Source organism: Asparagus officinalis, chromosome 8 (assembly GCF_001876935.1).
Source record: "Asparagus officinalis chromosome 8, Aspof.V1, whole genome shotgun sequence".
In the NCBI taxonomy this organism is placed as follows: domain Eukaryota; kingdom Viridiplantae; phylum Streptophyta; class Magnoliopsida; order Asparagales; family Asparagaceae; genus Asparagus; species Asparagus officinalis.
The window spans coordinates 60,906,946-60,919,539 of NC_033801.1; positions in this window are offsets into that span (position 1 = coordinate 60,906,946).

The window sequence follows — 12,594 nt, forward strand, 5'->3', positions numbered from 1 at the left end:
ATAGCACCAATTGCAGCTAGATTGGCAGCACTTGAGGAGCAGATGGCGCAGTAGGTTCTGCCAGCAACACCACCTCCTATGGTTCCACCAGTTTTACTAGCAAAGCCTATCACAGAGGCAACACCTGAAGTCACACCATCACCAACCATTGATAGAGTTGCAGAGCAGGAGTCTTGACTCTGTTTGGTGGAGAGATATCAGAAGATGAAGGCACCAGAATTATGGGGCACATCGGATTCACTTGGAGCTCAAGTGGAAGGAAGATGTGGGGAATATTCTAGATATGCTTAACGTTGACTCAATACATAAGCAGAAGTTTTAGCCTCAAGGGCGATGCCGGAGGGTGGTATAGGCTTCAATTCACACCGGAGCAACGAATGACACTCACTTAGGAGGACTTCACTTACTTTTTCGACAAGCGGTACACGTCTCTTCCATGGTAAAGGCTGATAAAGAGTTAGAGCTATCCAGATTGGAGCCAGGAGACATGTCTGTAGCTGATTATGAGAGTAAATTTATGAGCTTACTTCGATTTACAGGCATGTGGCAGACAAGAGAGCATCAGGCTCAGATGTTTCTTATGGTACTTTGTACAAGCCTTTTCCACTACCTTGTTTCTAGATGATTCCTCTTAGTGCGAGAGGTAGCTGACACCGCCATTTCATAGGAAACACAGACCGTAATCTTTCAGAATAATAAGAAAGGAAACTCTAAAGCATGACAGCCCTAGGTCAAGGGCAATAGCAAGAGATCTTTTTCAGGACGCGAAGGACATCAGCTACGAGGCAAGGGTTTTCAATAGCAGTAAGAACCCACAGTAGGGTTCTAGAGCACTGTAGCAACGCAAGATTCAGGGTGCTTGTTATAATTGTAACAAGATTAGACATAGGACGAGAGATTGTCGTAGTGCCCCAGCAGGAGGCCAGGAGGGCAGAGGCCAGGGCCAGCAACCACAGGGTAGTGGGCATGGCCAACAGTAGCAGAGTCATGGGTAGGGTCGGTAGTCACAGGGCCACGGGTATGGCCAATAGCAGAGGATTAAGGCAGCGCCGACCATTCCGAGGATCGAGGGCCAGGTGCACGCCATCCAAGAGATACCCTAGGGACAGATGGTCTCATACGTTCTAGAGTCCACCGTACAGTAGTTTATAGCTATTGGCAAGGTTTATGTAGTAGTGCCACGTGATCATGGTGCGAACGGGGCCATAGTGGAAGGTACGTTCCTTGTGAACTCCTACCCAGCCCTGATTTTGTTTGATTCAGGAGCTTCGCATTCCTTTCTATATTATGTTTTCATGGATAAACTTTAGCTAGACGCATAGCTATTAGACATCCCTTTGTCAGTTTATACTCCTTTAGGTGAGGTGTCCCTATTAGAGAGTATTTGTAAGATATGCATTATCAGTCTAGACGAGTCCGAGTTCATAGTCGATTTGATTGTCTTGCACATGTTTGAGTTCGATGTTATTCTTGGTATGGATTGGCTATCATCATATCATATCAATATCAACTATTTTGTGAAAACAGTTTGCTTGTGAGTGTCCGATGCGACTGAGTTGGTTGTAACGACCTCACAGAGCAACCAGTTTGCGGAGTTATTTCTGGCATACGTCAAGGGGGTGATGTTGCGGGATCGGAGTGCTAATCTGAGTGAGACCAGAGTAATCTCAGAGTATCAGGATGTCTTGTAGGACATATCTGGATTGCCTCTAGTGAGAGAGGTTGAGTTCTGCATCGAGTTGCAGCCAGGCACAGCACTGATATCCCGTACACCTTATCGTATGGCACCTACTGAGATGAGGGAGCTACAGATTTAGTTAGAGGAGCTTATTTCTCAGGGTTTCATTCATCGGAGTCATTCTCCATGGGGAGCACTAGTCCTTTTCGTGAAGAAGAAGGACAACAGCCTTCGATTGTGTATAGATTAACGTGAGTTTAATAAGGTCACAATCCGGAGTAGGTATCCACTATCGAGGATTGATGACTTATTTGACCAGTTGTAGGGAGCGTAGAATTTCTCAAAGATTGATCTTTATTCTGGCTATCATCAGTTGTGGATTTGGGAGATAGATATTCCCAAGACCGCCTTTTTTGACTTGATATGGGTCTTTTGAATTCCTTGTCATGCTATTTGGGCTAACTAATGCACCCGCAGTATTCATATATTTGATAAATCAGGTTTTTCATCTGTATCTAGACCGGTTCGTTATTATTTTCATCGACAACATCATCATCTACACAAAGTCAGAGGCCGAGCATGATCAGCACCTTTGATTAACATTACACACTTTGCAGGAGCACCAGTTATATATTAAGTTTAGCAAATGTGAGTTTTAAGCTTTAGAGGATAGATTTTTGGGCAACGTCATTAGCAAGAAGTGCGTTGTAGTTGATCCAGCTAAAGTTGAGGTAGTTCTTGATTGGAAGGCGCTGAAGACCATTAAAAAGATTCGCAGCTTCTTAGGGATCGCCAGCTATTGCAGGAAGTTCATCTAGAATTTCTCCAAGATTACTACCCCGTTGACACGCCTTACGAAGAAGAGTGTACAGTTTGTTTGGGGACCAGAGTGCCAGAAAGCCTTTGAGATTTTGAAGGCCAAGTTGACTACAGCACCAGTGTTGATCATCCCGAGTAGTGACACGACTTTTGTTATCTACACGGATGCATCATTGTCGGGACTAGGAGGCGTGTTGATGCAGACTCAGAGAGTAGTTGCCTACATCTCGCGACAGTTGAGGGCTCATGAGCAGAATTATCTAACACACGACTTCGAGTTGGCAGCTGTAGTCTTCGCTCTGAATACATGGAGACATTATCTTCATAGAGCTCAGTTTGAACTATTTACAGACCATCAGAGTCTGAAGTATCTCTTCTCTCAGAAGGAACTCAACCAGAGGCAGCGATGATGGGTCGAGTTCATCAAGGATTATGAGTTCGCGCTTCAGTATCATCTGGGGAAGGCGAACATAGTAACGGATGCTTTGAACGGGAAGCATCGTCACAGTGTTAAAGCCTTGTAGGCTTCAGTATTATCTAGCGGATGCTTTGAGCAGGAAGCGTTAGTCGGTTTGTCTTCAGGTTAGAGATTGGTGGATGCAGCGTATTTTTGGGAGCGTCCCGAAAGAAGGAGATTTCCAAAGATCCCAAGACAGATTAGACCATAGGAGCAGATGGGGGCCTTCAAATGAAGGGCCAGCTAGTAGTGGCAAATAATCCGCAGTTGAAGAGGAATCTATTTGATGAGGCGTACCGTACAAGATACAGTGTGCATCTAGGCACAACCAAGATGTATAAGGACTTGAAGAGACATTTTTTATGGAGCGGCATGTGTAGAGATATTGCGGAGTATGTAGCTAAGTCTTTTACCTATCAGTAAGTGAAGGCAGAACATCAGAAACCTACGGGTACCCTAAATCCTTTACTCATTCCTAAGTGGAATTGATCAGATATTTCTATGGATTTCATTGTAGGATTGCCTAGGTCTAACAAAGGGAATAATTTCATTTGGGTAATAGTTGATCGATTGATGAAGTCAACACACTTCCTACCAGTTAAGACAACTCATACAGCGGAGACTTATACGAGGATTTTCATTTAGGAGATAGTATGTTTGCATGGAGTTCTAGAGACGATTGTATCGAATCGTTGCTCAATTTTCACGTCACACTTCTGGAAGAGCTTCCAGGATTCTTTTGGTAGCCAGCTAGCTTATAGCAGTGTTTTTTACCCACAGACAGATGGTCAAACAGAGAGAGTTAATTAGATTTTGGAGGATATGCTGTGGGCATGTGTGTTAGATTTCCAAGGCAGTTAGGAGGATCACATACCATTAATTGAGTTTGCCTACAACAACAGTTATCAATCGACTACAGGTATGGTTCCTTACGAGGCATTGTATGGGAGTCCTTGTAGATCTCCGATTTGTTAGGCAGAGCCAGAGGACAGCTTACTACTTGAACCAGATTTGGTTAGACAAACTTCAGAGAAAATAGCGTTGATTCGGGAGCGTATTCTTATAGCGAAAATTGTTGGTGCAAGTAACAAGAGCTAATGGTTGGAACCGCTGGGACTGATATTTTTTTTTGTCAATTAAGTAAATTATTTATTTGCCCTTACAGTTAAAATCGTTAGGCCAAAATTTTCAATCGTTGGGACTGATTCAGCACCAACGTGACATGCCTCAGGGGGTTAATTTTTTTGCTCCAATGGTGACAACCGTTGGGGTCATGGGCAACCACAACCAATCTTGTTTCCGATTTCTTCTGGGTTCTTGAGAACAAATTTAGGATCGTTGTTTGCGTGCAGATTTGAAATCCATATTTTGGAATTCTTGAGAATGAATTCTTTGATCGGTTGTTTTCTGATAATAATTTGTGAACAAGATTGGTTTTTTCAGTGTCTTCTAATCTTTCTTGATCGGTTGTCTCCATATTATCATTTTCGATAATGAATTATGTTTTCAATCTATTTGACTTCTATTTAATATTTTTCACTCAATTTTAAGTTGCGAAAAAGGCGACTATTTCATTAACGCCGCAATATAAAGTAACAAACCTGCTGCATCTTTTGCGACAGTGACAATCGCATGGTGTCGGTCCCCATAGATTTGCGAGCTTAAAAGTGTATTCACATATCTCCATCAACGTTTATTTTGCTTACTAACAATGATTTTATAAAGGTTTAATAGGTCTATTGATGGACCCATTCCATCTGATTTCACCATACTTGTGTTTTTTCAGCACTAGTTGATGTTCACGTCCCGTCTAATTGTCTCCTAACACTACATTCTATTAGCTTTTTTTCCCGTCCATTTTCAAAGATGTACCAATTGGTTCATAGGAAGCGGATACAGGTTGGATTTGTTTTGAATCGATCAAGGAATCAAAAATCTCGATTTGTACATGGTCCTTATAACAATAGATTATCCATTTTCCGCCCCCATCTAACCAATTATTAGAAGGTTCGGACAAATATAAGCTGTTAAATATAAAAGTTCTGTTTTAGCCATGTTTTAGCTATATATGGATATTCACTTGATAAACCATGTGTATGGTTTGATAAGTATCCTGGAAATATAGTCCAAATAGCTTTTTTCCGATTTATTGTAATTGACATACAATGTTTTTTGCTATCAAAAATATTTTTAGAGAGGTTCTACAGAAGAAATTAATATTCACAACTACTTTATTTATTGTTAACTATTGAATATAGATTGCTTTGAAACAATACAACTCAAATCCTAACTTGATAGGCTTAGAAATTTGACTTTGACCAGAAAAAAAAAATTATAATTAGAATTAAATTCCCATTAGAAGAGGACTAGGATTTGAATAATTCTAGAAAGCATCATAAAAATGAATCTTGCAGAGGTTAGAATTGGGAAAAGGAAGGAATCCTACATAAGCTCTAAATAGAAGGAAAGAAATCTATAAATACCCAATGAGAGGTTCATTGTAATATAAAAAGAAAATGGTCAAGAAGATGAGGAAAAGAAGAAGAAAATGATATTACTCTTGTGAGGATTTACAAGAAGAAGGTTATTATTCTTGTTAGGATTTACAGAAGCCAGAGTGATTACTCTTGTGAAGTGATAATGAGAGGAAAATATTTATTCCAAGTAAAAAAGAAATTTCTTCCTTTTCTCATGGACGTAGTGAAGGATTGGCGAACATGGCGAAGAACTGCTCAGGAAACCGACAGAAAAACTACCAGGGAGTTGGCCGGTCAACCGCGAGTCCGCTACGGTCGACTGGAAACGTGCACGAGGTTTAGGAGGATTTCTGGATGTGAGGCGGTCGACCGCCGTGGTCGACCGCACGGACCCTGTAATGGATTTTGGTCTCGGCATGAGATTCGGTCGACCGCCGCGGTCGACCGTGAGGACCCTATAGGCATTTTTTCTTTCTATCGTGAGGGTGCGGTCGACTGCTTAGCGGTTATAAGTTGGGTTACAGGTTTTGACCCGGTTTGTTTTTGAGTTGATATATAAGCCTAATCCTAATTAATTAGGGTTAAGCAATAACGTTTTGAGCAGTCTTTGAGAGGGATTACTGCATCTAATTGTGGGAGAGTTGTAAGAGATCTAGAGGTCTTGTTTTAGGGTTTATTTGGTGAGATTTGTAACCCTATTTGTATTCTCTTGATTTCTGATAGTAAGAACTCCCCCCTCCTTGCCCCGTGGACGTAGGCAACTAGCCGAACCACGTAAAATTCATTTGTCTTGATGTGCTATTGTGTTTGGCTTATTGGTTGTGATTTATCTCATTCTTGTTCGTGTGGTTTCAAGCTTCTGTCGCGCACAATAAGTGGTATCAGAACTTCAGGTTTGGCTTAAGGCTTGTTCGAAAGATTCGGTGAAGGATTACTATTTGAAAAGTTAGATCAACAACATGGAAGAAGCAAGCACATCAGGTTCGTCTCTTACGAAGGCGATACATAACACGAAGATTGATGTTCCGAAGTTCGACGGAAAGATCAATTTCGGTTTGTGGAGGTGTCAGGTGATGGACGCATTGGATGCACAGAATTTGGAGGAGGCTCTTGAGTTAAAAGTTAAACCCACTGATATAGAGGACAAGATTTGAAAGAAGATGAATAGTAGGGTTTGTGGAGTTATTCGGTCATGCTTAATGTTAGATCTTATTTATGATGTGATGAACGAGACGTCGACGAAGAGAATGTGAGAAACACTCAATGAGAATTATCTTACGAAGAGCATTGAGAATCGACTTCACTTGAAGAAGAGGTTTTACCAGTTCAAGATGAAGAGGGGAGTTTCCATTAGAGAGTATGTAAACAATTTCACGAAGCTACTTTCAGATATGGCTAATGTGGACATCATGGTTGAGGATGAAGACAAGCCGATGCTACTTTTGTGTTCATTGCCGGAGGATGATTATGGTACATTCGTTATCACTATGATAAATGGAAGAACTACTATTAGCTACAAGAAGGTGACCTCAGCGTTGGTGAATTATGAATTGAGGAAGAGTAATGGCGAACTCTCCAAGAAGGCATCGGGAGATGCATTAGCAGTTCAAGGTCGTAGTCCAAACCACCAATATGTCAACCACTCAAAATCAAAGAATAGAGGTGCCTATAAGAGTGTTGGTAGAAATCAATGTCAGTATTATAAAGAAAAAGGACATTGGAAGATTTACTGCCCAAAGTGGAAGGAAAAAGCCGGGAAGAACAAGGGGAAAGGGGAAAGTTATACAAGCTTCAGAAGTGAATGTTGTAAAAGGTGTTGGCTAACATTCAGATTCAGATTCTTCGGGCTATTCGTACCTTGCACTACCGTCGGTTTGCTATGCCGACTTAATAGAGTAGATGTTGGATTCGGGAGCCACATATCATATTTGCCAGAGGAGGGACTGGTTCTCCAGCTTTGAGGAGCTGGAAAGAGAGGATGTCATGCTTATGGGTAATGACCACGTATGCCCTATTGGTGGTATTAGTTCAGTCCGGATTAGGATGCATGACGGTGTGGTGAGGGAGTTGAAAGAAGTGAGGTTCGTGCTGCAATTGACGAAGAACATCATTTTTCTTAGTACTTTGGAGGCAGCTGGTTATCGGGTGACCTTAGAGGATGCTACCGTGAAGGTCACAAAGGGTTCTATGGTGGTGATACGAGTGGTTAGGGAAAATTTCCTATACTACTTAAAGGGCAAGACAATTACAGGGGGTCTGGCAGCTTCTATCACTATAGAGGAGGACACTACTACTTTATGACATATGAGACTAGGACACACAGGTGATAAGTCCCTGTAGTTATTAGCGAAACAGGAGCAATTGATAGGTGCTAAGACCTACAAGATGGAGTTATGTGAGCATTGTGTACTTGGGAAGAAGACTAGAGGGAAGTTTGGCACTGCTATTCACAACACCCAAGATATATTGGATTACGTTCACACAGATGTTTTGGGGCCCTTCCAAGAACACATCACTTGGTAGGGCTAACTATTTTGTCACTTTCATTGATTATTATTTCAGGAGGAATTGGGTATACCATATGAAGCATAACCATGAGATCCTGGATATTTTTATGGCATGGAAGAAGAAAGTGAAGCTGCAGACAGGTAGAAAGGTGAAGACTCTACGTTCAGATAACAGTGGAGAGTATAAGAGTAATATGTTTCTGTAATTTTTTCGGGATCACGATATTAGGCGACACTTCATAGTTCAAGAGACACCGTAACAGAACGGGGTGGCTGAGAGATTGAACCGTACCTTGCTAGAGAAGGTACAATGTATGATAAAGCAGAGTAGATTGCCTAGATCCTTTTGGGCCGAGGCATTGGTTTATGCGAGCCATCTCGTTAATAGGTTGTCATGCACTGTGATACAGGGGAAGACTCATTTGGAGCGTTAGTCTGGTTCCGTAGCTAGTGACTATGAGTCGCTTCGGATATTTGGGTGTCTATCTTATTATCATGTTAGTGATGGTAAATTAAATCTAAGGGTGAGGAAGGCAGACTTTATAGGATTTAGAGATGGAGTTAAATTCTTTAAGTTATAGGATCTACAGAACAAGAAGATAGTTATTAGCAGAGATGTCACATTTGATGAGGCGTACATGATGAGGCCTCAAGTTCCTCGATAGATGGAGGAAGACCAGATTCGAGAGATATCACAGCATGTGGAGGATGATGTGACTCCACCCATTCCATATAGCATTATATCCATTGAGGCTCTTACAGAGGTGACACTGGGAGGAGATGGGATGACAGCCGGGCATATAGAGGATACAGTGAATTATGAGACTCAGGAGCAGGATCATGTTCAGGAGTCTATTGCAGCGAATAGACCTAGAAGGATGATTCATTGGCCAGCTAGGTATAATGATGTCATGATAGCATATGCATTATTAGTGTAGGTCATTAATGGTATGGTTCCATCCACATTCAGGGAGACAGAGTCTAGCCCCGATTTGATCAGGTGGAGGGAAACTATGGATGAGGAGATGCAGTCTCTTCAGAAGAGCGATACTTGGGAACTTGCAAAGCTATCTAAGGGTAAGAAAGTTATTGGTTACAAGTGGGTATATGTGAATAAGGAGGGATCTTCTATTAGGGACATTAGGTACAAAAACAGATTGGTTACCAAGGGATATGCACAGCTTGAGGGCGTTGATTATAACAAGGTATTTTTACCCGTTGTGAAGCATTCGTCGATTTAGATTTTATTGGCATTGATGGCACAACTAGATTTGAATTTGGTCCAGATGGATGTGAAGACAGTCTTTCTACATGAAGATTTAGATGAGGAGATCTACATGACACAACCCTTGGGATTTAAAGCTGCAGGAAAGGAGGATTTAGTGTGCAAGCTAAAGAAGTCTCTTTATGGTATAAAGCAATCGCCGAGACAATGATACAAGGGATTCGACAGCTTCATGATTGGCCATGGGTACACGAGGAGCCCATATGACCCATGTGTTTACATGCACAAGCTACAGGATGGTGAATACATATATTTATTATTATATATTAATGATATGCTTATTGCTTCCAGGAATTCTTCGGCTATTCGAAAGTTGAAAAAGGAGCTGTCATCCAAGTTTGAGATGAAAGATCTTGGAGAAGCTAAGAAGATATTGGGTATAGAGATCGAGAGAGACAGGGCAAAGGGGAGATTGAATACATATATTCTCAATACATATATTTGTGATTATATATTGTGATAGCATGTCGGCTATCTATTTGGCGAAGAATCAGGTTTATCATGCACGCACAAAGCACATTGATGTTAGATTCTATTTTGTTCGTGACGTATTGGATGATGGAGACATCATATTAGAGAAAATCCACATGAAGGACAACCCTGCGGATATGTTGATCAAAGTTATTTTAGGTGTGAAATTTGATCATTGTTTGAAGATATTGAACATTCTTCATTGTTGAGGGCCTTTGGAGGCCATTTAGGTAAACTACGTTCGGCTTGATTCCTTAGGCAAAAGGATATGTAGGCAGTCTTGTTTGATACAGCCGGTTGGATTTGTTGATTTTGATAGGGGGAGAGTGTTTGAGCTCTCGTTTTGGTTCTGACTTGTTGTGGATTGAGTTCGTTGTCGTGGGTTGTTTCCACTTCGTCCTGGACGCAACAAGTGGGACATTCGGATGATTTGGTGTCGGCTCAGTTTTGGAAGAAACTTCACCGATGTGGAGATTTGAAGGATTAGGGAACATGGCGAAGAACAGCTCAGGAAACAGACAGGAAATTTGCTAGTGAGTTGGCCGGTCGACCGTGAGTCTGCTACGGTCGATCAGAAATGTGCACGAGGTTCAGGAGGATTTATGGATGTGAGGCGGTCGACCGTCGCGGTCGATCGCACGGACCCTGTAAATGGATTTTGCTCTCGGGGTGAGATTCGATCGACTGTCGCGGTCGACCATGAGGACCCAATAGGCGTTTTTGCTTTCTGTCGTGAGGATGCGGTCGACCGTCAAGGTCAACCGCTTAGCGGTTCTAAGTTGGGTTACAGGTTTTGACCTGGTTCGTTTTTAAGTTGATATATAAGCCTAATTCTAATTGATTAGGGTTAAGTAATAACGTTTTGAGCAGTCTTTGAGAGGGGATTGTTGTATCCAATTGTGGGAGAGTTGTAAGAGATCTAGAGGCTTTGTTTTAGGGTTTATTTAGTGAGATTTGTAACTCTCTTTGTATTTTCTTGATTTCTAATAGTAAGAACTCCCCCCTCCTTGCCCCGTGGACGTAGGCAACTTGCCGAACCACGTAAAATTTGTTTGTCTTGCTATGGTATTGTGTTTGGCTTATTGGTTGTGATTTATCTTGTTCTTGTTCGTGTAGTTTCGAGCTTCCGCTGCGCACAACATGTAGTTCATTGTTGAACAACGTAAAATCTTCTTGATTGCATTGATTGTTGTTTGTTCCTAATTATTTCACCATAGAGTTAAGTTTTTCAGCAAAATCTTAAAGGTTAAAGTCCTTATTTGATATATAAAGTTGACTAGATTCCTTAACATTAACATCGTAAATAGTAATGTGCAAGATTATTTACCTTATGTACTCTACAACACATGTTAGACATTTAACTAATGTAAGATAAACTTGCCCCTTGTACATCCTAGGCTTGTTTGGTTGTTCGTATTCTCCAAGTTTGGGTTACTAAATTATAATTAAGATAAGTGAGTACCTTTATAATTTTGTAGGAAAAAGTTGCACAAAATTGCTAGACCAATTTGATAGGAGCAAAAACTACAACTTTCCAAAATTTAAATCAAAAAATAAAACATAAATGTTACCTCATAAAATATTTCTAATTCAAATCTAGATAAAATACGTTTGCAACATTATCCCAACCTAATACCGGATTTGCACTGAAAATATATTCTCCACAATAAAATTACAAATAATCCAAATAACGGATTTGAAGTTGACTTCCTCTAACTTTGGTGCATTCAACATCTACAATTCCTTAATCCTTTATATTCGCAAAAAATTATTAAAAATTCTAAAAATAATAAAAAAAACCAACATAAGGGGTGCTTGTCGTGCATGTATGTGCACATGTATCTCTCTCATCTCAGGGGTGGGGGTTGGAGGAAGAGAGTTTGGGTTAATTGAGATCAATGATCACTATATTTTTCTCATAATTGGACGTTCATATCTATGTTTTAATTACTTAGATGAATGGTCATATAATTAAATACTAATTGATCATCGGTCACTTCTAATATTTCTCATCAATTTAAGTTTTATATTTTCCTTTATTTTCAAGAAATACAACTCACTCAATATGTCCTGAGTTAATGTTTTCAATAACAAAATGTCAAATGCAATATAATTATTAAATATAAGTGATCAAGGTATTATGTGTTATAATAAATCTATTTATTTCCATAAGTGATCAAGGTATTATGTCAAATGATCAGAAATTTGTTATATCATGTCAGTGACAATTTATTATGTTAATTGGTGGGAAATTTTAGCATTAACAATCTATTAGTATTTAACTATATGGCTAGCTATCCAAGAAATTTAAATATTACATTAGTAGCCAAATCACTTTATTTAATTGGATAAAAAATTTTGAAGTAGAGATAAGTGATTTGATTGAGATAAACAGACTTCCATTTTTGGGTTAAAATTGCTGGGGACTAATCAGCCTCAACCTAGAGTTAATGAGCTTTAAATAGAGGCTAAAAATCTATTTTAGACCAAAAGCTTAAGCTACTAGATATTGGCTCGAACTTCTATTTAAAGTCATAAATCTTTAGTCTCTTTTCAAATGTTACTCCACATGAATATCCAACAGAAATAGCATATTTTTTATTTGGACAAGTCTAGATTTAACCTAAACTAAACGTAAAGAAATAGTTCAAACTAATATAATCTATCCTTTAATAACCCCTGCGAAATGAGAATCCTATCAAAATCATCCCCATAGGATAGGAATGAGTGATTTTCACTAGATATAAAAGTGTTGAAATTCCTAAATTAAGGTCCAACCATCCATGAATGGTACAGATCTCACCACTAGAATATGCACTCTAATTAGCACAATAGTGAACTTTTAATCTTACCAGAGTCAACATATATATGAATATACTTAACAAATATTTTTCTCATGC